This window comes from Equus przewalskii, chromosome 21, assembly GCF_037783145.1.
Source record: "Equus przewalskii isolate Varuska chromosome 21, EquPr2, whole genome shotgun sequence".
Lineage (NCBI taxonomy): Eukaryota > Metazoa > Chordata > Mammalia > Perissodactyla > Equidae > Equus > Equus przewalskii.
In genome coordinates, this window is record NC_091851.1 from 35,366,594 (window position 1) to 35,390,817 (window position 24,224).

The 24,224-nt window shown below is 50.7% G+C and overlaps 1 protein-coding gene and 1 long non-coding RNA gene across 7 annotated transcripts in view; one reads left to right on the forward strand and one right to left on the reverse strand.

Annotated features, from left to right (window-relative positions):
- SLC13A3 (solute carrier family 13 member 3) overlaps positions 1–24,224 on the reverse strand; it is a 76,973-nt gene that overhangs the window by 51,055 nt on the left and 1,694 nt on the right. Inside the window, exon 1 of one of the 6 annotated variants that reach the window (XM_070589350.1) lies at positions 17,397–17,573. The exons of 4 other annotated variants lie outside the window; for them this stretch is intronic. The gene's annotated coding sequence lies outside the window, so the exon portion shown is untranslated. Of the gene's footprint in view, positions 1–17,396; positions 17,574–24,224 lie in introns of those variants that run through there. One more of the 6 variants, XM_070589351.1, reaches the window with a different exon arrangement.
- LOC139078252 (uncharacterized) lies at positions 3,970–14,027 on the forward strand. The gene is made up of 2 exons (XR_011531128.1): positions 3,970–4,554; positions 8,588–14,027. It is a non-coding gene; the product is annotated as an uncharacterized lncRNA (long non-coding RNA).

Here is a 24,224-nt window from a genome sequence, read left to right on the forward strand (position 1 = left end):
GTTATAGCTTAGTTGTTTTCTCCTCCACTAAAATGCAAGCTCTAGTAGGGCAAAGATTGTGTCCCCAGAGCCAAGAACAGTGCTAGGCACATAGTAAGAACTCAAAATATTTGTTGAATGACTAATAATGCTTCTGCAACTCAGAGACATTGCTTAATTTCTCTGCTAACTACCATTCATTTAGCAAACATGACTCCTGGCCATATGTTAAGCACTAGACTGGGAGTTGAGACTAGGAAAGTGACTAAGACACAGTCCTGCCCTTCACCCAGCAAATCTGACCACGCCAATCACAGAAGCGTTCATTCTCTGTGGCTAGTTCTTCGCAAACTCAAATGACCTTTGACCTTGTCAGATTCTACCCACCAAGTATCCCTCAAGCAGAGGTGTGCTGGTAAATGTTTAATAACTGCTCTCTGAAAACCTGTGTGTGTGTGTGTGCGCGCGCGCGTGTGTGTGTGGTGTGTACAAGTTCTTGATTACTATTTAATTCAGCTAAGAAGTCATCCATGTCACTGACCAATGAGTTGAGTTCCACTATGAATGTCAGTTTGTATTATTTATGTTAATGATTAAGACAAGAGGGAAACAACGAAGAAGCATGTCAAAACGCTACTCGTTCACCCTTCCTTAGTGAATCAAACGATAGCTTTCAAAGACTGGAAGAACATTTCCTCCTTTTGGGGGGTTATTCAGAACCTAACAGCTATAGACACAACACATTTTAAGTTTAATCTGCATTATTAACATTTCCCACTACTTTCCTAAGTATGGACAAGCAATACAACAATGAGCTAAGCCCTTTTTTGTATCGTTGGCTGATTTCTACAGTGTAAATACCCCCCCACGGCTGGTTTCAAGCTACCAAGTGACATCGCTGAACACAGAGTTGGAAAGAGACGGGCAGTAATGCACCACTATAAAGTATTTCCGCCATAGTACAGATGTAAATGACAGCAGACGTAAGTAACCTCCAGACTGCAGATAATCAGAAAATAATTAGGAAGTGATGTGCTTTGTGTCTATTGCTTTTGTTTTAATAGAATTTATTTAATCACAAGTTTATAAAATTTCATTTTAAATATATCTACGTTTAACAACTGGCTAGCAAAATACATGGAAATATGGCCATCAGATCTCAAGGGCTGGTACACATGCGCCAGCTCACTGCTGCGGGCTTCCAGGCAGAACAGTCATGCAAACCCTGCAAGGAATCCGGGTCACATTCTGCTGCAAACTCGACATTCTTCAGCCCAGGCTTGGTAGCATGCTCTATAGTGCATGCATTTTTTAAATACACAATTGTTTTCTGTCAAATCTTGAGGCTGGCTCAGGGAGACAATGCCACATCTGTCCTGTTTTATGTTCCACCTGACAGATCATCAGGTATCCAAGTTTGGAAAATATATGTCTGTCTTAGCCAGCTCGGGCTGCTGTGACCAAATACCACAGACAACACACACACTTCTTAGAGTTCTGGAGGCTAGCAGTCCAAGATCAAGGTGCCAGCAGATTCGGGTTCTGGGGAGAGCTCGCTTCCCGGACTGCAGACGGCCGTCTTCTCATCACGTCCTCGTGTCCTTCCTCGCGGTGCGCGTGCAGAGAGAGTTCTCTTTTTACAAGGCTGGATCCCATTGCGGGGGGCCCACTCTCATGAGTTAATCTAATCTTACAGCTTCAAAAGGATAGTAAAGAATTGTATGAACAACTTTATACTAATAAATTTGATAATTTAGAGGAAACAAAAACTTCTTGAAAAAAGAACTTAACTATCAGAAAAAGAAATAGAAAAGCTGAATATTTCAAGGTCTATTAAAGAAACTGAATCAGTCATTAAAAACTTTCCTGTAAAAAAACAAGAAAAGGGGCCCGCCCCGTTGCCAAGTGGTTAAATTTCCGTGCCCTCCACTTCGGCAGCACAGGTTCGAAGTTTCGGTTCCCCGATTCAGATGTACTCCACTCATCAGCCAAGCTGTGGAGTCATCCTCCATACAAAAAAGTAGAAGACTGGCATAGATGTTAGGTTAGGGCTAATCTTCCTCAAGCAAGAAAAGAGGAAGATTGGCAATGGATGTTAGCTCAGAGAGAATCTTCAATGGTAATTCTACCAAGCATTTAAGGGATAAATAATAACCGTCTTACACAAACAGTCCCAGAGAACAGAGAAAAAGGGAACGCTTCCCAATTCATTTTGGGGGCAGGGTAACCCTGTTACCTGGCTTATCCTGACAAGGGCATTAAAAGAAAACAAAAGAGAATATTACAATGGTTGAGATCAGTGGCATGCAAAGTCACCTGGAAAATGTGAGCTCTGAGCAGCTCTGTTCAGTGTCCTTTTCTATCCTGCCTCACACGATCACGCAGAAGAATAATTTCAGTAACAACGACAACCGCAACCACCCACATTTTTTGAGTATTTATTAAGTTCCAGGCATTTTACATGTATTAACTCATTTAACGAGAGGTCTTATTACTATCTCTCACTTTTCAGGGGGGACTATAAAAAGACACTGACTATAAAAAGAGATTTTAGTCATGCATATAAATCTGTGACACAGGTAACAGTCCCAGGGTAGTATAGCAGCTCACAAATGCATAGTCTAAACAGGAACTCTAATTTTCAAACTCTTTCCCTTAAACAGTGAAGGGACTCCAAGTATACTGAGAACTTACAGCGAGCACGTGCTTACTACTGGTCGGGCCCTTTTCCTCGTAATTTGCATGCATTAACTCATTCCATTCTGCAGCCGCTCTGAGACAGGAGGTATCACCTCCATTTTCCTGACGGGACAACCAAGGCAGGTAACAGCCTCTGCTGAGGCAGAGCCAGGATTTGAAGGCAGGCGGTCTGACTCCAGAGCCTGCACTCTGTACCACTCTGCATTTCCGCCCAATCCATGGCTGCCCTCGTCAAATTCCCACATCCTCTTCTTCTCTGGCATCCCCGGAATGTCTCCCATTCCTAGCCCGACAGAACCTCTCTCAAGCCCACCTGCCTGGTCTTGCCAGCTGTGTCCCTCCATCACTTCTCATCTCCGCCCCACTGTCTCCGAAAGGCACACTCTTAATAACCACCACATCCCCTCCCAATCCCACCTCCCAGGAGCCTCATCGTTCCATTTTGGCTCCTTTTCTGCAGAGAATAATCTAAATGGAAGCTATAGTCCTCCCCTCTTCATATGACAGGAACCACCACTATCACCATATTAATACTAATAGCAACCAATATTCACTGAGAATTTACCATGTGCCAGACACCATTCCAACTACTGTACCTGCATTATCTCAGTTTAGTTGTGATTGTCACAACAATCCCATAAAGTAGGTCCCATGATTATCTCTATTTTACAAAGAAGGAAACTGAGGCACAGAGTGATTAAGTAACCTGACCAAGGTCACAAGGGCAGCCCGCTGGATAAAAACCAGGCATACTGGTTCCAGGGCCTCCACTGAGCATTATGCTCTTCCAGAAGCGGGAGGGGGGGGAAGCCAAGCAGGCTATTCCCAAAGGTCCAATCAGCATCGGGATGGACAGCAGTGAGTAACTCTTTAACATAAACATAGCCCATGTAATATTTGAGATATACTTACACTAAAAAAAAATTATTCATTGTTCATCTGAAATTCAAAGTGAACTGAGCACCCTGTATTTTATCTGGCAAGCCTAGCTGGACCAATACTCCAAAGAAGTGCGGAGGAAAAGCCCAGGTGTTTCTTGAGGACCAGATGTGGGTTGTGAGAGAGACGTTCAGCCCAGGGCCACTTTAAATCCTGCCTAAGATGTCTGCTTCTGAGTGCTGCAGGACTCCCAAAAGAGCCACAAACAGCAGACCCCCTGAAAAGCAGGGACTGGAGGGAGCAGCCTATCAGAGAAAATGTATCCCCCAGGGAAGTGCTCCCAGAGGTGGGACCCTATAATCCTCCGCCCCCTACGATGCTCACAGGAGAATGTGCCAGAATGTGCCAGGCGCCCAGAGGGTGAAGGCTGCCGAGCAGAGTCAAGCTCTCGCCTGCTCTCTTGCCTCTTGTAGCCCCCCCGGCTTCTCTCACAGTGGATGTCAGAAACCTCGTTCTGGAAGACGAGGAAGACTGTGGGAGAGAAGGATCTGACCCTCTTACCGGCTCCCAGCCCGTGGAGCAAGCAGGGAGGTGAGGGGAAAAGACTTGACTTCCAACCAAGTTCCATGCTGAGATCGTCCCCGGCCACCGACCATCGAAATTCCGACTCGAGACCACATTTGTGCATTAAACTAACTGAAGGATTTTAACGACTTCTCAAGAGTGATGGCAAAAGTCACGGGTCTGCAGGAGTCTTCATCCAAGTCACAGGGGAAGAGCATCCCCCACTGAATACATTTTAGAGCAAGAGCTCGAGAGAAAAATAAACGTGACTTTGTTTAGAATTAGCTTTATGAGCCATAATTTACATGCAATCAAATGCATCGCCTGCAAGTGTACAGTCTGAGTCTTAACAAAGGCGCCTACCCGCAGAACATCGCATCAAGACGTACAACATTTCCATCACCCCGGAAAGTTCTCTTTTGCTCCTTTCAGGTCAGTCCTCACGCCCCCTCCAAAGCACCGCCGTGCTTTCCCTCGCTCTAGATTGGTTTGCCTGTTCTTGGACTTGATTTAAATGGAATCACACAGGATGTACTTTTGCCCTTTGTGCTCAGTATAATGCCTGTGAGATTCATCCACGTGGGTGCATGTATTTTATTGCTGAGTAGTATTCCTTTCTGTGAATATACTGCTGTTTATGTTTGTGTCTTCCTGTGGATGGACATCGGACTGTTTTCAGTTTGGGGCTTTTATGAATAAAGCTGCTGTGAACACTCTAATGCAGCTGCTTTGGAGGTGACATCCTGCGAGTGCTTTTGTGCAATGTATTAATTCCACACATCACGCAGTGGGGGGATGTGGGTAAACTCTGGCTGCTGGGCTGCTTTTCAAAGGCTGGGAGTCCAGGCTTGCATTCTCCCTCTCTCCCTTCTTTTCTCTCCCTCTCTTTCTTTCTCCCCCGTCTTCTCTCTGTCTCCCTCCCTCCCTTCTCCCCACTTGCTCCCTCTCTCTCTCTCTCCTCCCTCTCTAGGTGGGTGCTCCTGCCAAGATGTCAGCACCGGTCCTTCGTGGGGGAACGACTCCAGATACAGCACGTGTCAGCTGGGGAGGTGACCGGGGGGGAAATGGCAGGAGTTGGGAAGTTGATCCTTGGCCCTCATGAGGCTTTGGCAGTAAGTGAGTCAAGAGTGTGTTTCATTACCTCGCTGGTTAGGGATTGGAGCAGGGCCCAGGTGACCCCAAATAGCTTCCTTGCCCCGGCTGAGCTTCCTGTGGGCAAATGGATTCAGGATGCCAGACATCTGGTGGGGAATTAATGAGTACTGCTGCCCCTCATCCTCCCCCTCAACCCCTGGCGGGCGTTGAGGACAAAACTGAGCCGAGAGCAAAAGTCTGCCAGGAGGCGTGGACGCCAGACTAGAGAGCTGGGGCCTCTGAACACTGAGCGGCGGGCTCTCAGCGATCAAACAGGCCGAGCCTACTCCCACCTCCAGGCCTCGGCCCCTGCGTCCCCTCTGCCGGGCCCCTTCACTCCTGATCTCTGCCTGGCTGGCTCCTTCTTGTAGTTCCGCAACATCTCAAAGGTCACCTCTTCAAGGAGGCCTTCTCTGATCACGCCATCGACTGTGGTCTCAGCTCCATTGTCCAGCCTCGTTCTGGGCAAGCACTGATCAATAGCTCGAGTATTTCTTGTTTGCTCGCTTCCTATTATCTCTCTCCCCACCAGACCATAAGCTACATGCAAACAGGGCCCTCATCTGTCTTTGTTCACCTCTGTTCTCAAGGCCTCAATGGATATTTGTTAAGTGAATTAATCAATGATTGAAATCAGGCATTGCAAGCTCAAATGCAGGGGGCAGTTTAATGAGCGAAGAGGGCCTGGTGTAAGAAACATCACGTTGCTTTCTTGAGTCTGCTTTGCATTTCTGACAGTGCCGTGGGTACAGAAAACCATTATTTTAGCATGGGAAAAAAAGCGTGCAAGCTTGATGATAACTCAGCTGGCATTGGCTTCAGTGCCATGGGTGCAATAGAGAGGAGTGGGGACTGTGGTAAAGTGGGGAGTATAGGCCCCTCTAAGAACAGCAACTGCTGCTCAGCTCCTGGTTGTTGCCGTGGGGTACATGGGCATCACGATGCCAGATCTCCTGATTTTTCAAGAGAAGCTTGAAATTGTGCTTTTAAGTGAAATCTCACAGTTTTAAAAGATTTGCTCCTTAAGAGGAAAGTGTAGGCCAGAAAAACACATCTGCAGGTGGTATCAAATCCATGGTCACCAGTTTACGACCTCTCACCTAAATGAGTGGAAAATCCTAGAAAAGTACTCAGACACACACAATTCTGCATCTAAGGTCAAGTTGTTCACAGTTTACTAGGGATCACAGGACGCTGTATTAAAAATCCCTGCTCCATTTTAGAATCCCCACTTTACAGGTAGAGAAACTGAGGACTGGAAAAGCGGAGGACTCATCTCTTCAGGACCACACAGAGCACAAGAGCAGATCTCAGCTCGCCCAGCCCTGGCCGCCATTTAAACGGTGGACCAGGGAGTGGGGTCTGGGTGGATTGATGATTTTGCTCCAGCCCACAGCACCTCTGTTCCACCTCTGCCTCTGGGCCCCCCGTCTCCTGAACTCAGACCAGCCAGCAGGCCACGCAGAGGTTCAGTCTGCATGTCTGCAAGATGGCAGCTTCTCCCGATCGTTCAAGGGCAGATTAGGGTGGAAGGTCCAGTCACAAGATCCCGAGGCCCTGTTCCTTTGAATTTTAACTTCTGGAATGCAGAGGTTAGGCGAGGTGTCTGATCTTGTAGGCTCACTTTCTGCGTCATTTCAGTGTCAGCAGTTTGCCTCCCTGCCACTTTGTCCTGTCCAGAGGCTCCGCTTCAGGAGAGAGAATCCTGCTGAGGTGGCCCAGGGTAGATGGAGCCATGGCTCCAGGTGAAACAGCTCCCCAGCCTGTGCCCTCTGCCACCAGGAGCTGGCAGGAGTCAGCTGAAACCTCCAGAGGTGGAGGAGCCTTAAGGAGATGCAGCCCAAGAAGACGGGTGCCAGAAGCGAGAAGGCTGGTCCCAATGATCAAGGCGGACCCCAGAGGACAGATTTTGAAGCACTTGATGTGTTTGTGGTTGGAGGATGGCTGAAATGGAAAGCGGTCAGCTTTCTTTTTCAGAAGGGAAAAGATCGTCAAGGAAATCTCTAGAGCTGGGCTATCCAAATGCAGTAGCTTCAGGCCACATGTGGCTATGTAAGTTCAAATTCATTAAAATTAAATGAAACTTAGAATTCCAGTTTCTCAGTCGCAGGAGCCACACTTGAAGCGTTCAATGGCCGCCTGAGTGTCTACCATTCTGGACAGAGCAGACGCAGAACATTCCTACCACTGTAGAAAGTTCTGTTGGACTGAGCTGCTCTGGAGAATTCAGGCCTGGGGCCAGGAAGCCTGGTATCGTGGTGTTGCTGCTGGACTTTTGTGGCAAACCACTGAACCTTCTGAACTCTAGTTCGCTCATCTGCAAATTGGGAATAATAATGGGGGGGGGGGGTGTCTGCATCACCGAGGAGCTCGTCAGAATGAACGTACATGAAAGCATGTTGAAACATGGCCTTGGCAGATGGACTATCTTGGGAGTAACATTATGCATAAATTTCTATTTCTTCATTATATACTCTATTTTCCAAATTTCAACAATAAATATGTACTTTTTTTAAAAAGAAGACATTTCTGAACAAAATAGTAATGTATCTATAAAATTCTGGGGTTACACTTTCTTTCTCTGAGAATTAGTAAATCTTTCACTGTTGTTGTATTGCAGAAATTTGAGGCCGGCCTGATTTCTTCCTCCTGATAGCTCACCTGAATGCTGTGCCTGGATAGCCATAAGATCTTTTGTTTAACCCTCAAGTCCAGTAATGTCACCAGATGTATCTCAGCATTGATGAGTCGCTAGAAGTTTTTTGCTGGGAGACAGAAAAATCTCATATGTTTTAGTTTTATTTAGTTCCAGAGAAGTTTTCTACTATGAAAGATTCTAATAGCGTTTTCTACTTTATTTGTTTTATTTTCTTCGTCAGCAACACCAATTATGCAGAAGTTGGATTTCCTTGGTCTTCCACATTGATCATTTTTCTTTCATCCTTTCTTACTCTTTCTTTTCCACTTCATTTTGTTCAATCTTCTTTAGCCTGGATATCATATCCCTGATTATGTTTTTAGTATTTTTCCATTTTGCTGTTTCTAAGAGAGCTTTTATAATAGAGTGGCTTTATTTCTCTCCTCCACCTACTTCCAGAACACTGATATTTTCATCTCCTACTTTTTTACTGTCTCTTCTTTGACCCTTTTATTTCTTATCTCGAGATTTATTTTAGGAAGGCCCTCAATTCTTTAATTGGTTGACATTTCACAGAGAAATAGCTGTTCACTAGTTTCTTCTACTTCATAACACAACTCTGACAGTATTTATTTTGTTCACTTTTTATTTGATGCTCTTTTTCTTGTTATTTCTCATCCTATCTTTTTGTAGGTCCTATGCTGCCTGCTGATCACAGGATTGGGGTCGTTCTTTTCGGACCAGTTCTTCGTGAAGGGAAGTGTGGGGCGGGGGCTGGGAGGAAGCTGAGGCTGCAGGTGTGTAAGCGTCAGCACTCTTGGTGACTTCAGAAGCCTTCTCACCAGCACTGAGCTGAACTGTGTCTCTACTCTAAGCAGGAGACTTAGTGGGGAGACTAAGTATGGAGACCCAAGAATGTCGCAGCTCTTTTGGCTTTTACGTCTCTCTGACTGGGAGAGAAAACTAGAACCATCACAACCACACGGCTGTTCACCATCCATCCTCCCGCTTCCACCTGCCACTTGGACATCCTGCTTCTCGCCCCGGGTCTGGAAGCCTCCTCATCCAGTTCATCCGAACTCTGTACGGTCACATCCATCTCAGCGACTCTCCCTGCCCCTGGGTGTGCTCCAGGTTCTGCCAGGATCAGGAAGGGCTTGCAGAGTTGAGAAGTACTTCTGGAGAAGTCTGTGTGCCGCCTGGAGTTGCAGGAGCACATGCCACTCTTGGTTTTCTCCAGCAATTTGGTCCAAATCCCACCCCCATTGTCAGCTTGTCTCGTCTCACGGCGGGTGGACTGCAGCCTGCCCTCCCGTCGTCAGAGATGGCACTTTATTCTTCCGTTGTTGCTTTGTGTTGCTGTTTTCAATCTTCTTCAGAAAGGTGCATAAAATAGAAAAGTCTGCACCCCACCAGCCTTAACCAGAAGTGCCTTCCACGTAGTAATTCTGTCATCAGAAAGTGCTACATTTTCTTTTGTTTATCTATATTTGTAATCTTCCTGCAATAAACATGCACAGTATAAACAGCGTGGGCTCTGGAATCAGATGAGCCTGAATTCGAAACGCAGTCCTTCCACACGCTAGCCATGTGGTCCTGGGCCAGGGGGTTAACTGCCGTCACCCTCAGCGTCCTTATGTGCTGTAGGCACATGATGACAGCACCTACCACGGAGAGCGATTTATTTCACATAAGATAACCTCTGACCAGCGAGGGGGTACATGGGAATGCTCAATAAACATGAACTATTGTTACGTTGCATTAATTATGAATAATCATATATTAATGTTACTTTATTAATAATTGAAGTTTAATTTCTTAAAGCTGGGCTTCAAAAATACTGCTCTTAAATCTTAAAATATGAGAGCCAGAATGAACCTGAGATCATTTAATCCAGTGGTTCTGAACAGGGGGTCATTTTGTCCCCTGGGGGACATTTGTCTGGGGATATTTCGGGTTGTCATGATTGGAGGGTGGGGGGTGGTACTGATATCTAGAGGGTAGAGGCCAGCGATGCTGCTAAACATCCTGCAGTGCCAAGACAGTACCCACAGCAGAGAACTATTTGTTCCCAATAGTGTCAATGTCAATAGTGCCGAGGTGGAGGAACCCTGGGCTAATCTAAGCCTTAGTACAGTGGAGGAAATAGTTGCCCAGAGAAGGAAAGTGGCTTGCCTGAGGTCACACAGCAAGTCAGACGTAAGGACTTGTTTGACCTTGTTTCACTGAAAGACCCCTGCGTCCTGAGCAGGGGTTGGGAGCAGCAGGAGTTGGGAGCAGGGCTGGGACGAGGGTGAGGCAAGCACAGCCCCTACCGTGAGCCCCAACTTAAACTTTGCTCCCTGGGTGCCTCACTCGGCTCACCCTCGTCCTGACCCTTATTGGGAAGAAGAACAGGGTTGGGGGGCTCCCCACCGTCCCTGCCCAGCCCTATTCATGCCAACTCAACCCAGACATTTTTTACAGGAAGGTTTATAATCCCCCTGCCAAAGCCATTCCCGCTTCTCGGGTTCAGCCAGCCCACTCTCACAGGGATTAGTCCTCAGCAGGACAGCAGAGGTGGGGGAGAAAATGCCCTGTCAGGCGGTTAATGTTTGAGCTGGGAATGACTTCCAGGCAGACACAAGGCAACCTTTTCCCCATTGCCCCCAGGCTTGCCCCCTCACTCAGGAAAGGACAGAAAGAGAAATGGTCAGCTCTCCGAGGCCAGTGGCAGGAACTGTCCAGAAACTTTATCCACCACCGTCACTCCCCTGCCCCATCTCCCCGGGGGGCTGCAGTAGGCATTTTTGTCAGGGTGCTGGGCTGTGCCCAGGCTCACAGTGGGCATCAGCAGCTCCATGCCAGGCAGATAGCTGGCTAGCCAGCCCTTTGGGGAGCAGGACTTGGGCCAGCTGCCCAGAGGGGTGCCCTCCCGCTGCCCGTTCCCCAGGCATGTGCAGGGCCAGGGCTGCAGGAAGCCTGAACTTGGAACTCTAGCAAGGCCGAAGCCATGCCTTCAGCCTCTCTGTGTCCCCTCCCCACCTCCAACCTCCGGAGCCATGCAGGGCTGGAAGCATCGAGGCTCAGGCACTCACTGCTGGTTTGAGAGACCTTGGGCAGGTGGCTCCCCTGCCAGGGGCCTCAGCGGCTCATAGATAGCACAGGAACAATGGCCTCGGGGAATCACAGTGCCCGGAAGACAGCCAGCCCCGAAGGAGCAGGAGCTGTTGGGGTCAGTGGAAAGAGAAGTGGTCAGGGAGCTAGACGTGGGCTGAAATCTGGACCCAAGACGCAGAGAAGCCTATGAGTGACGAGCATCACCAGAGTGCCTGGGTTCGAACCCTGCCTCGACCACTTCCTAGAGCAAGTGACTTAATTCTGTGCCTCAGTTTTCTCATCTGTAAAATGGGGATGATAATAACAAGAATTCCAACCTCACAGAGTTCTTGTTGCCAGGATTAAATAAGTTAATATGGGTAAAGCGCTGGGAGCAAGGCATGGCACAGAGCAAGCAACACGTATGTTCAAAATATTATCCACTCTGATGGGCTCTGTTACTCCGAGCACACTTCTTGCCCTCTTTACACTAGAAGTATCGCCCCAATGATCCGTGAGGCACTTCAGGTCTGCTCTGTGGGGATGAAGCTAAGGACTGTAGGTGGCACACGGATACGGACCCCAAAGGGAAAGGAGTTTGGAGCACACACACAACAGACCCAGGTAAAGGACCCAGCCTGTCAAGACGAGAGAGAACTGGAGAGAAACTCTCTCTGCCGAGACCAAGAGGCACGTAGGCAGGAGGCCTCCAGCTGAGAAGAGGCAGTTAAATACAGCCAGTGAGGCTTGGGGAGACAAGGCCACCAGGAGTCACACAGTCCCAGGGGCAAATCCCAGTTTACCATTCATGAGCTACAAGCTTTGGACTGACCGGTGTCCTTTCCGAGCCTCCGTGTCCTCATCCGTAAATTAGGAGGCATATTATGCCATCCCGAGAGCTGGGAGGGAGATCAAAGGGAACGCGGATGTGGCCATTCTTTGAAAGCCCTGGGATTCTGGGAGCATTTCTGCCCCCATCTCGGGAGCGACTCTCCCTCACTGCCTCAGAGCATCGTTAGACGAGATGGCTGCACATCCAGCACTTACCACGTGCCAGGCACGGTTCCCATGCACTCCCCTGTGAAACTCCACCCACGGCCCATGAGGCAGCGACGACTGCTGTCCCGGTTACATGTGGCTCAGAGAGCTTGAGTGACTTGCCCAAGGTCACACTGCCTCAGTGTGAATGGTAGATGAGAATAATAAAACTACTGCTGAACTGAGGCCTTACACTGGTCAGCACCAAGCCACGCCCTTGACATGCATTCGGTCACCAGCTTGTCGCACAAAGCCCTGTTTAGAAATGAGGGACCTGAGGCAGAGAGAGGCTCTGCAACTTCTTCATCCACGTGTGCATTTCTGGCAAGGGAGGAAGCCACGATTTCCACCGTGGTGAGAGCTCAGGGCCCCAGCCCCAGGCTCACCGAGGAATGACAGCGATGGTGACAACCAGCGTTTCCCGAGCACTAACGATGTGCTGGGCTGAGCCCTCTACATTCAGTGTGACTTTTGCTCCTCACACACTCTGGCAGCTTCTATTAAAGGAAAGGAAAGGACAGAAACTCAACAGAAAAGCACTTAACAGGCCCCTTCACAGCCTCTCTGGGTCTGTTCAGTCTGGAGGGAAAGCAGAACTGATTTTAGCATGCCCACTTTCCGGACGGGGAGACTGAGGCATGGAGGGTTAAGCCAGAAACTAGCCGAGGGTGACCCAGAGGGAAATAGTCAAGGGAGCCCAGAAGTCGGGTCTCTGACTCCCAGCCAGGGCTCCCTCCTCCCGTCTCCTGTGCCTGGAAACACCTGGAGAAAACAGTTAGGAGCCACCTGGGTCCACGTGGGCCGGAGACTCAATGCGGAGAGAGGGAAGGTGGAGGGGTGACTGGCCCCAGGAGACTTCTGAGCATAGCCTCCTGCCCTTCCTCTGAACTGCAGCGTCTTAGACCCCTGGACTCATTAGCAGCAGTTGTAACAAGTTCAAGTGCTTGGAGCCGTCATTAAAAGTGCTCCTGGGGCGGCTCACATGCCACGGCTGCCCAGGCCTCACTAATCATTCATTGGCCAGTCAGGGGGGTGGGGGCAGGGAGGGGCTGCACTGGGTCCAGGAGCCCCCAGTGGCCTGACTCAGACCCAGGAGGACAGAACAAGTTGTCCTGAAAAAGAGGCCAACTCACTGTGTGCCCTCGTGCAGCTTCTTACCCTCTCTGGGCCTCATCTCCCCATCTGTGCAGAGGGTCCTTCTGTTCCCAACATGGGGTGGAGGAGTGCATCCAAAGCCCACTCAGGGCTTCTCCACCTCCCCCCGCCTCTGACTGCCCCTCCCACACCTTTGGAGGCCTGTACCACCAGGCTGCACTTTCTCTGGCTGAAGTGAAATCCGACCTGCAGGTATTGGGGTGGGGTCTGCCTTTAAATCCCATCTGGGCTTTTCAACTTAGTTTCTCCATGATCAGGGGCCAGGGGTCCGTCTCCTGGGAAGGGCTGTCACAAGGACCCAGGAAGACCATTTGATGTTTCTTGAGCACCAACCATACTCCCACCTCAGGACCTTTGCACTTGCTGCTCTCTGGCCTGGAATGCTCTTCCTTCACATATGCTCAGGGCTCACTCCCTCACCTCTGTCAGGTCTTTGTTTAAAAGTTCCCTTCTCAGTGAAACCTTCCTGACCCTAAACTTGCACCGCCCCCCTTCTCTGCTTTTTTTATATTGACGTCTAGTTGACATACAATATCCCATTAGTTTCAAGTATACATCATAGTGATTTGATATTTATATATGTTAAGACACGATCACCACGCTAAGTCTCGTTACCATCCGCCACGATACAAAGTTATCACAGTATTATTGACTATGTTCCTTATGCTGTACATTGCATCCCCATGACTTATGGTCTTTAATGGCAAGTGTGTGCCTCTTAATCCCTTCGCCTACTTTGCCCGGCCCCCAACCCCTCCTCACTCTGGCAACCACCAGTCTGTTTCCTATATCTATGAGTCTGTTTCTGTTTTATTTTGTTTGTTTTGTTTTTTAGATTCCACATATAAGTGAAATCATATGGTATTTGCTGTTCTCTGTCTGACTTATTCCACGAAGCACAATACTCTCCAGGTCCATCCATGTCACAAATAGCAAGACGTCACTCTTTTTTCATGGCTGAGTAATAGTCCGTGAGTGAGTGAGAGTGTGTGTGTGTGTGTGTGTGTGACATATTCTTTATCCACTCACCCATCAGTGGGCACTGAGGTTGCTTCCGTGTCTTGGCTACTGTAACTAATGCTGCGATGGACATGGGGCTGCAGGTATTTTTTTCCAGTTAGTGTTTTCATTTTCTTTGGCTAAATACCCAGAGGTGGAATTGCCGGATCCTGTGGTGGTCGAGGACCCCCCACACTGTTTTCCATAGTGGCTGCGCCACTTTACATGCCCCCAACCATGCACAAGGGCAGAGGGCAAGGGTTTCCTCTAAATAAGCACTATCTTGCTCCATCTCTGCAAGCCCCGAGGAGCTGAGCCTTATGCCATCCTGTAGGGGAGCAAACAGAGGCTCAGAGAACCCAAGAGCCCGCACACAAGCAAAGGGAAGATGCCGAGAGCAGTCAGGAGCAGGGCTAGCCCCTAGAATGCGCTGCCAGACCCCGAGATGGGATCCCCAGGTGCATTTGTAACGCAAATGACACTACTCTTGCTACTAGTCACAACAATACGAGGAGCAGACATGTCCCTGGTACCTCTCATGCACCAGGCACAGCCCAAAGTCCTTCAGGGGCATGAACCAATCTTCACAACACCCCTGTGACGCAGGTCCTATCAGTGTCCCCATTTTACAGAGGAGGAAATTGAGACACAGAGAGGCTAAGTAACTTGCCCAAAGTCACACAGTCAAATAGTGGGAGAGCAAGACTGGAGGCCAGGAAGTCTGGTGCAGGAGTTCACACTCTCACAATGCGGCCCTCTCCTCCTCAGAAAGTGACTCTGGGGGACACATAAGCCTGGTGATTCTGGACAGACCCCTTTTCCGAAGGAGGAAAGCCGAGGTCTGGAGGAGGTCCAGGTCCCACAGAAGAAAAAGATCAGGAGCAGGAAATGGAGCCAGGTCTCCCGGGTCGACGGCAGTCCAGCAGGGGTGAGAGGGTCCTCTGGGAATAGGGCTCAGTCTCCCCAGCGCCCAGGCAGAGGCGGGAGCCGGGCGGCAGGCAGGGTATCGCAGCAGGCCGCCGCCAGGCTCGCCAGGCTGGACGCCCCATCTCAGGCAGCTGCCTACACTCCTAGGCTCGGGCTCTGCTGTAAATTGCCCCGCTCCGGCACCACGAGAAAGTCTGCTGAGTCCCAGCCCTTTCCAGAGAAGCCCAAGGGGCCAGGAGGGGGCAGGAAAGAGTTAAAAGGGGCAGGAAGAATTTCCTGCACTCCCCTCCCCCCACGCAGGCCTCCAGAACCAGCCAGAAAAGCGGCCTGTCATGGGAGAAAGGTGCGAGCGGCATGTGAAAGCCAGGGGACAATCGGGGCTGTGGGTGGCAGTGAACAAGGGTTTCTCTTGTTGTTGCTCCCAACCAAGGGACAGAGGCCTTTCTGCCCGCTGTGGGCCCTGAGGGCAGAGGGGACGGGCCAGCTGCCTCCCGCGGAGCCTAGCGGTCTCTGAGCCAGGCTGGGGCCCGGCTGATCTGCCCCGGAACGCCCTCGCTTCCCAGTCCTCTGCACCCCGCAGGCCGTCTGCTCCAGGCCTGTGCCCAGCGCAGGCCCGGCCATCCCCAAGGTCCCGTCCCCTTGACGGACAGTGGGACAAGGGCTGCCTCACAGGCTTGTCCGGGGACCAGAAGAGCGAATGCGTTCAGAGCAGCGGTTCTCAGCCCAGCATCACTGACATTTGGGGCCTGGGAGCTCTCTGTGTGGGGAGTCCCGTGCATGGCAGGGTGTTTAGCAGCATCCCTGGCTTCCACCCACCAGATGCCAGCAGCACCTCCATTGAGTTCTGACAATCAAAAATGTCTCCAGACATTGCCAAATGTCTCCTGGGGAGCAAAACACTTGAGAACCACTGATTTAAAGTATTTCCCAGAGCCCAGAACACAGCAGGTGATTTGTCTATGAAGGTAGCCAACAATTGTTGAGCCCTTTACAAGCATCATCGATTATTCTCATACCCACTTACAGATGAGGAAACTGAGGCACAGAGAGATTAAGTAACTGGCCCAAGATCACACAGCATATTAAAAAGTCAGGATTTGAACCCAAGCAGACAAACCCAAGCTCCTACCCATAATGCTTGAGCACCCATGTTAGTTCTTGTCTCCAGAGAGCTCCCTGGGAATTCCAAACTCCTACTCCAGCATCAGAATGACACGTCTCTCCTCTGGGCAGCCTTTCTTGACGTCCCCCACTCCATCCAGCACACTCACTCCTTCCCGCTTTGCTTCCACTGAGCCATGAAGGAGCGTGGGCTTTCAACAAGGCAGACGTAGGTTCGAATGCCAGCCCGACCTCTCATTCAACGGCTGTGAGGTGCCCGGTAAGTGGCTCCCCTTCTCTGAGCCTCGGCCTTCTCATGTGTAAAATGGGTCCATCCCCTGCGTCACACAGCGTGGCTAAGAGCACAGACTCTGGAGCTAGAATGCCAGGGTTAGAACCCCAGCTCTGACACTTCCAAGCTGTGGGAGCTTGGGCCGGTGGCTAAGCCATGCTGTGCCTCAGTTTCCCCATCTGTGAAGGTGGCTAATAACAGCACGTGCCCCACTGAGCTGTGCGAGCATAAATGAGCTAGCAAGCATATCCTGAGTGCTGTGAACCGTGCCTGGCACTTAATAAGCGCTAGAGTGGTGCTGGCTGCGGCTCTCAGGAGGCCTCCGGGGGGACAGAGAGGGCGTGAATAAGGCATGCGGCCCGGACATCAACAAACTGGATGCAGCCTCCCAGGGACCGGCACATTCCTGCAGGAGAGCTTAACACGGCTGAAATCAAATCCCCCTCTCAGCCCAGGCTGCTGGTAAGGACCCCCACAGGAGAGGAGAGCAAAACGCACTGGCCAGGGGGACCCTTGGGCTGGTGGCAGGGGCGGGCTGGCCTCCCCAGCTCATTTCTGATGTCTTTATCAGACTGGGGATCTGTTCTGTGCATCATAGCCCGCAGCCCCCCCAACCCCCAGCACAGGCTCATTCTCATTGGCTGTCCCTGCCTTGTGAATGTCGGGGACAAGCAGACAGAGCCGATGGCCTGGTATCCCTGTTTTGCGCGTAATAGCAACAGCCACATCCTTCATTGATCACCTACTATGCGCCAGGCACGGGTGGGTCTTCCCAGCAGGTGGGTTTCATTACCCCCACTTTGTGGATGAGGAAATCGAGGCTCAGGGGAGGGAAACGACTTGCCAGGAGGTGGCGTGGGCCTGCGTGCCTCCTCCCTGACCTCTCAGCTGCGGGGAGCAGTTTGCGCGCACCTGTGTCACTTGTCCAGGGTCCGGCCTAGCGAGGGTGCTGACTTTGTGTCTTCAAGGTGTGGGGGTGTCAGGAAATCCTGCTCCTCCGTCCGGAGGGCCCCATCCTGCCGAGCCAGGTCAGGAAACACAATCCTGCTCCCCGCCACCTCCCCAGGAATCACAAGGGCCTGTTTACACACCTGGCAGGAGCTCCGGGCAGCGGAAAGTTGGCTGAGCCTCAGAAGAGCGGTTCCGAGGTGACGGGTCAAATGGGCGGGGAGGGCACCAGGACCACCGGGCTGGGAGAGTCCCTCCACGCCCCCTCGGGGCCTCTGCCTTCCCAGCTGAAAACAAAATGGCTGGAAACTCTGATTCCAGCACAGCTCTTCATCAACCGAGAGCAGTCTGGGGTGTTACAAAATGCACGCCTTCTGAAATCAGAGACAGCCGGGTTCAAATCCAAATTCATTCACTCACTTGTTTACCGAGCACCTCCTGTGTGCCCGACACTGTCCTAGGCACTAGGGATGCTGGGGGAACAAGACAGACATGGGCCCTGCCCTGATGTGGCTCACAGCCTCATGGGGGAGGCGGAGAGTGAACAAATAACAATTGCTTCAGATTGAGATGTACGCCACGGAGGGAATAAAACAGGAGGCTGTTTTAGAGAGTATTTTGTGGGGTGATGAGGTCAAGTGTTCTTGCGAAGGGGTAATCAAGGAGGACTCCTTGGAGGAGATGCATTGGAGCTAAGACTTGAATGACCAGAAGGATCCAGCTGTGGAAGATCAGAGGCAAGAGCATTCCAGGCAGAGAGAACAGCAAGTGTAAAGGCCCTGAGGCAGGAACAAGCTTGGTAGGTTTAAAGAACCAACAGAAGGCCCATGAGGCTGGATCGCAGGGAGAGAAGAGAAGAGTAGGGGAGATCGTAACAACCCTACTTTCTTGTTCCTGTATGTGATGCTCTGACATCTTGAGACCTTGCTGACCCTGGTGGGTCAGCCCCTCCCACGGCTCGCTAATTCCTAGAGATAGTAAACAACTCACCCGTGTGTGTGTGTATGTGTGTGCATGTGTATGTGTGTGTGTGTGTGTGTGCTTTTCCAATGTAAACCAACCCATCCAGAGCCCACTCCCAACCCTCTCCTTCACTGGCTCTCTCACTCCAGGCCACTATCCACCTGCCTTAATCACCCCGGGCCAGGCACCTCACAACTAGGGACAGCCCCTTTGTCCCAGAGCCCATTGAAATGATCTAAATTCACCAATCTTAAACCTGCTTACCCTGACTTGCCCATTCCTTAAATACATCATATATCTCCAGATAGTGATAAAGACCAGGAAGAAAGAGAAGGCAGGGAGGAGAATGGAGTGTAAAGGCTTTGCTGTTTTCTCCCTCAGACAGGTGGCCAGGGAAGGCTTATCTTTGAACTAAGAGGAATGAAGTGAGGGAGCAGCCTCGCAGACATCTGGGAAAAGCAGTTCAGACACAGGGAACAAGTGCAAAGGCCTTGCGGTGGAGCACTCTTGGCATATTTCAGAAATAGTAAGAAGGCCAGTGTGGCTGGAGCAGAGGAAGCCAGCGGGCCAGAGCTCCTAGTACGTGATCAATAAACATGAGCTGTTCTTACCCTTTGTTGAGGGTTACGACGATCTCAACAGAAATAAGGGAGCTTGACCTCAGAGTCCCCTCACCCCCTACCTAGAAGTTACGCGTCAGAGATGAAATGAAATGTCGCTATTCTAAAGCGTTGATGACCGCGAGGCTGAGAAGGGGGATCACTGGACAAGGGGAGGGGATGGAGGAGCCCGCCCCCGCCAGCCACTCATTCGCTGCGAGGCTCAGGCAGCCCACTTCCTTCTCCAGGCCTCCTGAAGCTTCCTCTTTTTGGAAGTTAAACTAGAACGATCGCTAAGTTCTGAAATGTGGTGACAGGGACTACAGTGAAAATAGCTGACATCTACTGAGCACTACCTACGAGCCAGCACTTCGCAAAGCACCTCAAACGTGTGAACTCATTTCATCCCCACACACCGTGAGGTGGAAGTGTTAGGAGACCCCCTCTCCAGATGAGAAAACTGAGGCTTAGAACTGACCGTTTCAACACAGCCCATTCCACCGCTACAAGCGTCTCCCATTTCCCCCCCCCAACTGGCTTCAAAGAGCCCTCCAAGGAAAAATATGCAAAGGTTAGATTGTGAAAGAAACAAAATGTATGGGTATCTAAGATGGATTGTTTGTATATATGAACTTATTTCTTCACCACAAAATTCTAGAGGAAAGGACCATGAATAAATCTGCTTCTCAGATGGGGAAAAGGGTTCGGAGAGGGGAACCATTCCGGAATCACACGGCTCAGGCGGGAGCTGGAGCTGAGCTCACACCCAGATGAGTCCAAGGCTGGACCTTCTTCACCAAACCAGGCTGCCCCTGAACACCAGGGTTCGCCCCCCGGGAACGGGGGCGCGCATGACGGGACACGTCTGTGAATGTGGTTCTGCCGTGTATGCCGTCCCTGTTGCTTCTGTAACTAAGTGCCCCAAACCCAGCGGCTTAGAGCAACACAAAGCTGTTCTCTTACAGCTTTGCAGGCCAGAGTCTGGAATCACTCACTGGGCTCCATTCAACACGTCGTCAGGGCTGGATCCTTCTGCAGGCTCCGGAAGAGTCCCTTCCTCACCTTCTCCAGCTTCTAGAGGCCGCCTGCATCCCTTGGCTTGTGGGCCCAGACCATGCTGCCTTCTGACTCTGACCCTCCCGCCTCCCTCTTGTAAGGACCCTTGTGATTACATTGGGTCCACCTGGATAATCAGAATAATCTCCTCATCTCGGGATCCTTAGCTGGGTCACATGAGCCAAGGCCCCTCCTCCACGTAAGATAACATGCAGAGCTCCAGGGAACTAGGCCACAGGCGTCTTTGATGGGCCACTGTTCCGCCAACCACATGCTGGGAGATTTCCTTCACTTGACAGCAACCGAGTGTCATGGGGAAAAGAAGGTCATCTAGGAGCCCCCTGAGTTTACAGTCGAGGAAACCAAGCAGCCAGGCTGACACCAACCTCGAGAATCTCCAGACGAGACACATACGCAGGCGGCGTGTCCAGTATTTCTCGAGATGAAAGGCCAACTTTGGAAGACTTCAGACCCTTCAGAGAAGGTCGGTAAGGAACAGTGAGGTCACTCCTCTTCTGATTCTCTCTGCCTCTCATTCCTTCCAAAACAGTCTCAGTTCGGCACTAGCTTGTCTTAAACACCTCTCTTGATCATTTCCCTCCGTTTGTAACAAAGAAAGGGCGGGGCTCAGGCCCTTGGCTTCAAGCAGGTGGCAGTAGGTAGCCAACTAACATTGGACGTATATTTATTTATTGCTAGTTTTCTTCTATTAGTCATTCACGATCCTGGTTTTTCATACATGGTTCTGACATAAAATTTCCTTTTTAAGTTATTGTATTCAAGTTTTTTTAAAAGGAGGGGAGGGCAATAAGGCATCCATGTAAAAAATTGGGAAATAATGGGAACGTATGAAGGGGTAAGGGGACCTGGCCAAAATGATGTGGGAGGTATTCGGATGATGGAAATCAAACCAGACCGCACTCCATTTTGGGGTGCATGTGGACAAATCCCCCGTCCGAGCTCTCTGGGGTTCAGTGAGATGGTGCAAGTTAAAAGCGCTAGGCAGTGTCTGCCCAGAGAAGGTATTCAATCCACAGGGTGTTTCCGAGGAAACTCCCATTAGAGGGAGGCTCATGGGCCTCTCAGAATCCTGGCCACCCCGTCTTCCAAAACCCAGGACCAAGAAAGAGGAGAAGTGACTGAAGCATATTTAGTAGCTATGTGACCTCGAGAACATTACTTAACTGCTCTGTGCCTCACTTTCCTTATCTATAAAAACGGGGATAATCATTATTCCTACTTCTTAAGGCCGATGTGAAGAGTAAATGAGCTAAATGTGAAAGACATGGAAAAAAGCATAGGATAAACGTGAAAAAAAAGGTCCGCAGTTATTATTATCATAAACTCTCACTCTCTGTTTGGCATCGCACTGGACAATTTCTGTATCGTCCCGTAACTGAGTCTCATAGTAGCCCTTTGGGGGCGGGAGGCCTCTCCACTTCACAGTGTGGAAACTGAGGCTCGGAAATCCTAAGTCTCCCAGCCAGGCTGCCCCGTCTCACAGCTGAGAGCCAAGACCCCGACCCCGGTCTGCCCAACTCTAAGCCCACGCTCTGTCCATCACTAACTGCTCTGAGTCTCAGCTTCCTCGTCTGCAGAATGGGAGTGTGAGAGCACACCTTAAGCACTGGATACACGGAAGAAGTTACGTGCAGGCACAGTCTATGATGTCATCGTGCCCAAATACTAGCCAGGGAGGAAGGCGACATTACAGCCACGCTATAAATGAAGACACGGAGGCCCAGAAGAGTAGGACTTGCCCAAGGTCACAGAGCAAGTATGTGGGATGAAAACCCAGTTCTGATGCCAAAGACTCAAAACTGGGGATGAAATGACCACTTTCCTGGTCACCCACTTAAATCCCCCCACCCAAGAATCAGACAAAAGGAAGAAAGTGAGCCCTGACCTTACAGGTGTACTACCATCCCCTGAGAAGATCCTCCAGCCCAGAACAAGTCTGCTGCCAGCCAGAGCTCATACCTTTGTGCAACACGAAGAGGGGCCCTTCCTCAGGCGGATCCAGCACCACGGTGCACAGCTCGGCGTGTGCAGCACAGACTGGTTCAGTCTCACTTGCCTCCTCAAGGCCCTTTGTGCAGTGCACAGCCTGCACAACACTCTGTAGCAGTCCTGCCTAGAACACCGCAAAACTCCTCCTCCTCAAAGCATCCTCAGAAAGAGTCACCTGTGGGTACCCACTGTAACAACTCATCTTGGCCAGATGGTCAGTCCAGCTTAATTTGCGTTGAGTAGGGGCCAGGCAGGAAAGGAAGCAGGACATCTCTGCAAACACTTGGGGCTGGAGCTTACTGGCAAACCTGCTTTCACAGTCTCGTCTGTACCCACCACTGCCCACGGCCACTCTCCAAACCTCCAACTCCCAGGATGGCCATTCTTGGAAAACCATGAGGCTGTCCCTCCAGCAGCGCCCTGACTTCCTAAGTCTCCAGCACTCTTCACAGCAAGAGCTGAGCTCTCCCGTGGCGCTGGAAATTGCAGCCACTGCATTCCAGAAGAGTACCCCACTCCTTCCTGTCCCTGCTGACTGCAGTCCTGAGCCAGGAGGATATAATGTAAGAATTGTTCCCCCAGCTCTGCCCTGCAGACCAGCTCACCAGTCACCCAGGCACAGGTGCATGAGGGCCAACCCTTCCGACCACACAGATGCCCAGAACACTACAGCAGTGGTGGCCTGGAGACGCCATCAAGCTGGAAAACCAGGACCCAACAAGAGGCAAATGGAAATGCCCAAGCATCTCACACTTCTGTCCTTATCTGATATCCGCGATTTTGCAAAAGTTTCTAGGACTCCACCTGTACAACACGACCCGCACGGTGGGTCCAGAGTTTCCGGTAAGAGACGCTTAGGAGTGGCAACCTGACGCCGGGGGTGGGGTGGACACCGAGGACACTTGCACTGAGGCTGCATTTGTGCGGCAAACACCATGGTTTTCGGTTAGACCACCGGCCTTTGTCTGGGGAGGTCATCACAGGGCTAAAACTGGCTAAGATCCGGGAATTATCTGGAAGCTGTGTTTGCAGAGTACACCCACTCTGTTTTCTTTAAACGCATGTCACAGATCAATAAAAACGGCAATGTCCTCTGTTCAATGTTCTCTAAGGATACTTTTATTGACCTTGTACATTAGATTGAGAAACATGTCATTATGCAAATCCAAGAATATAATGATGATAATTTTCTCTATATATTATTACATGGGGGAGGGGGCTTTGCATATGCTGATACAGATTTTGGGGGAGGCTAAGGTCTCCCAAGAAGCCAGACCTGCCTCCTGGGAGCAGGCCCTGGTTTATGAGCCACTTAAAGAGGTAGTGACATTAAGGGTCACACAAAAGCTCCCACCAGGGAACCATAGGGGACCAGGAGAGGTTCTAACTGAATTATGAGTAAGGAAAGGATGCTCAGCACAGCGGTTAGGAGTACAGACCGCATTCCAGCTTGTACAGGCTGTGTGACCTTGGGCAAGTCACCTACCCTTGCTGAACTTCCATTTCGCCACTTGTTCAATAGGGATGCTGATAGCAGCTGCCTCCCTGGTTATGTGGACATCATATGGGACAAGGCCTGAGAAGCCCTTCGCATGGTGCCTGGCACATAGTATGACTTGAGCATTCAATGGAACACCTTACTTAGGAGGGTGACCGCCGCAGCAGGGGCTACAGTCACTCCCCATCATCTGTGCGCGTCAGGGTTCACCCGGAAGCGGATTCACTGCGAAGCTGATGAAGCTTAAGCCCCGAGGCCCTGCCAAGCCCTGTAGTGAATTTCGCATTGCAAAGCTGCACGCTTTTTCCTAAAGAGAGCCCCTCAAATGCTGTACGCTCTGGCCCCGTCACACTGGGATCGGCCCCGGGTTCCCAGCTCCTGCTAGAGGGCAGAGCAGAGGGAAGCTTTCAGAAGCCCCTGCCGCGGAGACGGAGGCCTGTGTGTTTCATCTCTTTGTCCCCAGAGCTCCACCTGGGACCTCGCAGACCATCCGTCCTTCCACCAACGATGCCTCACAAAGCCAGGTGACTTCCTCGCTCAACCCTCACAGCGATTCTGGGGGCTAGCATGGCAATCGCCCCATGTGACAGACAAAGACAGCGAAACCCAAAGAAGAAAGGTTTGTCCGAGGTCCTGAGGTCAGCAAGTCGCCCCGGATGAGCTGGT